A 6,438-nucleotide genomic window follows, 5' to 3' on the forward strand; every position below is an offset into this window, starting at 1 on the left:
TAATTGACTCCTGAAAAGCTGATGAAAATGAAAAAGTGATGGAGCAAAGTTATTCTGGGATTCCTTAATAAGTCTCCCACAGGCATTTCTAAAATCATGCTAGGTATTGCATTTTGAAGAAAAAGGGGTTTTTAACTAGCATGCTGGAATGATCATTGATCTTTCAAAGCTTCCACATAAAATGGAAAAACTGATGCAAAAAAATAACAGAAAGTAACCATTTTTGGTTTTTTTCCTACAACATTTCAGTTATACAGATAAACACTATGGTTTGGGGGTTTTTACCATTTAAAACCATTCTTCTAAGATATAAATCACATATATGCTTGTGCATGCTAACATAATGCTGTTTACATGGTAATGACATCTTCCAGGACAGGGAAAAACAGAAACAATAACAACAAAAGCAAAGGAAAAGGGAAAAAAAAACAACCCACAGGCACGTGTATATTCAAGATAATTTTGTGAGCAAGACTTTATTGCTTTTATTCAAGAGGAGAGAAGGCTGGGAATCAGGGAGAAAATGGGGTGAACGGGATTTCTGGAAGTCTGGTTGGGCTGAAGATCCCAATCTCAGTCATGCATCGGCTGACTTCAGAGTTAAATCAGGTTGCTTAGGACTGTGTTCAGTGGTTTCAGATACCTCCAAGGACTAAGATTGTGCCTACCACTCTGTCCCTTTTCTGGCCTTTGACCTCCCTTACTGGAAAGGTTTTCCTTCCTTACATCCAAACAAACTTCTCTGAATTTCTCTTTCTGCCTTTTGTGTCAATTGCCTCAACCCTTTGCTATGCACTTCCAAGAAGCCTCTGGCTCCATTTTCCTTGTAACCATCCATATGCAGTTGATTACAGCAGTTTTTCTTCCCTTTTCCTTCTTTAAAGGGCCTGAGCCAACACAGCTACCAGTTTTCTTATATGTCATGCCTTCACCACTGCTAGTACACCTGTTCATCTTGTTCATCAGCATCTCCTTGTGTTTTTCTGCAAGAATGTTTGCTAGATAGTGCTAGAAGCTTGTACTGTTGCATGGGGTTACTCTGCCCCAGGTACTGGACTTGCATTTGTCTTTGAAAATCACGAGGTTTCTGTGAGCTCAATTCTCCAGCCTGTTTTCAGATTTCTGAGCATCAGCCTTGCCCTCCAGTTTATTGACAGCTCCCAGCATCTTGGTATCATTTCTGGGAGAGTTTGCCACTGTCATCCAGGTTGTTGGTGAGGACTGTCAGCAGTTCAGCTCCAGTGCTGAACTTGGGGAAATGCCACTAGTGAGCAGCCACTGCTCTTCAAGCCTTGCAGTTCCATCAATCTGCACCCATTTTTTAAACTACCCCTCCAGCCTAGGTCTGCCCAGTTTGGCTATAAGGATGTTGTGGTACACTATGTCAAAAGCCTAACTAGTCAGGATAAGCACCCACTGCTCTTCCCCAGACAGCCAGCCATTTCATTGCAGAAGGCAATTATGTTGGTCAGGCAGAATTTGCCTCTACTAAAGCCATACTGGCTATTCCAAATCACCTCCTTGCCCTTCATGCATGTGGAAATTACTTCCAGGAGAATATACTCTATAAACTTCCTGCAAAATAACCTGTAGTTCTCCACATCCTCCTTCTTGGCTTATTGAAATTGGACATATTTACTATTTTTCCAATTATTTGGGATCATCTCTTGTCGCCATGATCATTTGCAGATGTTAGAGAATGGTCTCATAACAACATCAGCCCACTCCCTCAGGGCATTTTGACACACCTGATCCCACAGACAGTCCCACAGTCTGTCCACTTTGCTCAGATGGTCCCTACTGATCCTCTCCCATCAGGGGTGGTACTTGACTCCCCCAAACTCACAAAGAAGCCCTCATATGAATGCTGTTTGTCTGATTTACCCCATGGAATATCATATGATCAGGTCTTATGCTATTTCATCAAAATTAATAAAATCCCCCAGACTCTGAGAACTGTAGCTATTTTGAAATATAAAGATGCTTCTTCCTTATACTTTGTAAAGCACCTCAGCTCCCTAAAGGGGAAAGATTTAAAAACCTGTTCTCCTCATTTCTCATATGCTACCTCCTGACAAGTCACTGCTGAGCTTTTTAGATATTTTATCATCATAAGGCACCTTATTTTCTCTATGCATTTGAGACCCTATGCTGCCAGGCATAGCTTCTGAATCTTGCTCTGGGTGAAGCACATACAAAAATGTTAGGCGTTGCAGTATTTTATGCCATGGCTTCTGCATTTCTTTTTGAATCTAGACTGTAATCCCTGTGAAAAACAGAAAAAAAAACACCAGAAGAATTCAGATCAAAAGTAGAACAATATTTGGCTTCTTCACCTTTCGCATTTAGTCTTAAATTTTCTTTTAAACAAAATATTGACATGGCTATATTACATATTTCATAAGTAAGAGGTTTGAGCTTTTTTGCACCAAAAGGAGGAGTCCATGGGCCAAATACTTGGGGGTGCTTATGGGGCTTTATTGCACAGCAAAGTTGTAAATGACAAGAATAATAAGTGTAGTACCATCTTCTTATTTGAGATAGAGTAAGTATTATTCATGTGTTTGGGAAAAGCTTTAAACTATTCCAGAGGGCAATATCAGCCATTTCCCCCTCTTTTTTCTTTAAAAAATACCGACAAGTTTTCTTCTAAAACATCCCTCCACCTGCATCTGTGGGACTGGAAACAGGAAATAGAAACAATCACTAAATCAGTCATCCAGAGAAAGAAAAACAAACAAGCAAACAAATAAAATCAAGACCAAAAGTGTTCACGTACATCTGGCCTAAATTTGGGTTACTATATTACAGAGATCATTAGTGCATACATTTTTCTTAATCTGATATAAAGAGTTCCTATTTTATTGTGTATCAAAAAGCACCAACTCTTGCAGTTATGCTACAAAGAACTCCAAAATTAATCAATGTTTTATCCCTGGTTATAAGTAGATTTTATTACAATTTTACATTAAAGATTACATTATAGACAAAATAGGAAACAAAGCAGACCTTCTTACCTAATGATTTTTTTTAATTCAATTTTAAAATAAATGTAATTATTTTCAAAAAACATGTATTGAATATATTTTCATCAAGGAGACCTTGTGAAAACAGAGGGTTAGGTAGACCAATATTAGTAAGTAGGTAAGTAAGATCAATGTGATTTAACAAAACAAATGATACTTCTTTTTGTCTGAAACCACTTTACCAAGGGCAACATTTGTTGGCAGACTTGTGAACTCATCTACAAAAAGGATTAGGCTTCACTGTAAACATTCATGGTGCCATTTATTAGCTCATGATGAAGCATTTTCTAATCTGCACAGTGTTGTTTTAAAAACAGGCATCACACTTTCTGGTAAAAAAGGTGTCAAAAACTTACTAGCCCAGTAACTCAGTTCCAGGCTGGAGATAAACTAAGGCATTGTTTGCTGAAAAACAAGAGGTCATCCAGATTATTTTTCCTTGTTTAATAGTTACAGTATCATCCACATTTCAGAAAGTAAGTTTAGTGAAAGGTAAAGGATGTTGAATAATTAAATAGGAATAAGTTGTTGTGTTCCCCAGTATTTCTTTCTGTTTTTAAATCTTTCTTCCTCTAAGTTTTAACCATCTATGTTTTAATAAAGGAAGGAGGGAAAAATTGCATTCAGGCTTGTGTATGTGCATTAAAAAACCTCACAAGATGGCCTAAAGGTTGTTGAAGACTTTGCATTTTATGATGTTTTAATAGTAAGGCAAAAAGAAGTATCTTTCTGCATACTGAGTACAGGCAAAGCAGAGCTTTTCGAAAGTCAAGAGCAGAAGAAGTAGTATTATTTAGAATATTACCATATTTATTCCAAAACAGCCTTGATCTGAGGGGAGGAAGCAGGCAGTGGAGAACAGGACAGGATCAAAACATGAATAGAATGTGATCATTTTTAATTATTCTGAATTGCAGATTTCAAGATATTTTCACATGCATGACCAAAAGGAAACATTTCTTTTTTTTGAGAGAGAGAAGTGAACTAAAGAGCACTTCAGCTTGGCTGAAGATAATCAACTATCAATTCAGCATGAAAAAAATGCCTCTGGTTAATACAGAATCAAATAAACCCAGTCCGTATATATAAAAGATTGTATTACCTATTCAGAATTGCTTCAATCAGATTACAAACATGGAGCTAATGGATTATATAGTTAATAGTCTGAATAGAAGTAATTTATCTTGTGTAAATATGGCAGAAAATTATACATACCTAAAGAGAATTATGGCCCCTTAGATCTTAGGATGTTCAGGGCTAGGAGGTCAGGCTGATTGAGCTTTGCCTTCTGTCTCATGCCTTTCCTCCTTCATCACACACATGGCAGGAAAAGCTAAAGGATGTGTGCCTTTGAATTTTCTGCTTTTATGGCTCTCATTGACAGATTCCTTTGAAGAAAGTAGTAGACAGCTTTTTCAGAGCTTGGACAGCATGAGGGCAGAGCACTGTGATGCTTGGTGGTGCTCAGAAGTCTTCATATGTGCCTCTCTACAGTGTTAGAAATAAGTCCACCCTCACCTGACCAAAGTGAAATTAGTTTCTTGTTACCCATGCTAAACAGTAACTTGTGGATGGACATAAATGACACCACCTGACTCCTGTACATGCATGCCCTGCCTGGCATTCATCATCCTGCCAAAACATTTACCCTGGGGACTGAGTGCCTCACTTCTGGCCAAGCTGCAGAACTCCACCACCTGCCAGACTGTCTCACATAGCAAGTCAGTTCAAATTTCCATTTCTTTCTCACCCACAGGGCATGGTAAACATAGCATAAGCATCTTGGATTGATCTTGGATGTGTGCAATTCTCATTTTCCAAAACACAGCCCAAATAGAATGTAAGGTTGATAAGCAGTGAGGGAGTTCAATATCCTTGGGCATATATCTCCTATGGTCATGAGAATAATTTTGACATTTTTGTTCTGAACAATGATTAATCATGTATAGCTTTCTTCTAAAAACATATTTTCAGACCAGTCATTTCTGTATGAACTGTGGTCCTGAAATTCAGTATTCACAAAGAGCATAATTAGCATTTTTACTCGTGGTTGGGGGACACAGATCCATAGTAGCTGCAGTGTCAGGAAGGTGTGCTGGCACTTGACAGCTGGAAACAAGTTCAGTTCTTAGAACTTGGAGTGGAAACATTTGCTCATCCCAGCAGTTCAGAGGTATCTCAGATGTCTGCTCTACACAGAAGGGATAGCCCAAGATGCAGAGATGCAGCTGCTAGCATGATAAACCCACTATATAAATCTTCTTTGTTTTCCTCCCACTTTAAGCTTCATGGCATATCTGTTGCTCCTGACAGCCACCAGAGTTACCTCCTTATCCATAAGTGCCCTGGTTTTCACTGCCATCAGACACCCACAAATGTCAGAGAAGCCCATAGAATTCTGGGGGAGGGATTTCCGAAAAATTCAGAGCAAGCCTTGCAATGGAGAGGTTTTGCCAGCAGATGTCAGAAGGCAGAACGTAGATAACACACTGCCTCACCAAATCCTCAAAATGACATTTCGGTCTTTTTATGCTTCCTTTGCCTGCCTTCTCCACTCCTTCTCTCCTGGCACATACATGCATAACCATACAGAAAGAAAATCATTAAGGGAACACTGGCTTGGGGTGGTTTTTTTGTTTTCATTGGAGCCCTACAGAGATACAGAAGATTCAATACCCTGTTAAGCTTCACGTCACATAGGCAGGGAAAAAAGTTGTCTAAAATTTGAAGTTGCTAAACAAGCTGAATGATAACAAGTTCTGTGAGCTCTGGAACTAATGAAGTCTTGTTTTTATGGATTTTATCTCATGGTTTATTGAAGCTTTTCCTATGCTGTGAAACTTCAAGTCTTTGCTTTTTTGTGTAATGGTGATCCCAAGGGACAGATTTTCAGAGAGATGCTGAAACATTTTTCTGTGGCTTTTTTAGTTTCCTCCCAGGCATCCTTTCCTAATGGAATTGAATAAATTTAAGACTACAACCCATCTCTCAAATTTTGTTGAAATCACATGGGACTCCAAAATGCACAAGGCTTTAGTCTATAGGAAACCTAGCAAAAGAAAATGCAAGGACAGCTTAATCTATTACAGACTCAGATTAATGAGGCCCTTTATTTCATAGTATAACTCTGCTAGAATTACTTAAACACCTGAAATTTCACTGGCAATTTAAATTTTCCATTAAGTATACTGATGATTCCCCATTTTCCTACCAGATTATGAATTTATGGAATGTTTGGCATTCCATATGCTTGGCACTTTTCTCTTAATGTAAGCTCGTGCTTATTCCAGCTCTTTTGATGATATGTGTTTTTACTATGCCAAATTAACAAGCCTTGTTTTATTAATCTATCATATTTTTGAGCTTTGATTAGTCTAGCTCTTAATATGTACATAAAATTAGTTTGATTTTA

Source organism: Passer montanus, unplaced genomic scaffold (assembly GCF_014805655.1).
Source record: "Passer montanus isolate IOZ18808 unplaced genomic scaffold, ASM1480565v1 scaffold6, whole genome shotgun sequence".
NCBI lineage: Eukaryota > Metazoa > Chordata > Aves > Passeriformes > Passeridae > Passer > Passer montanus.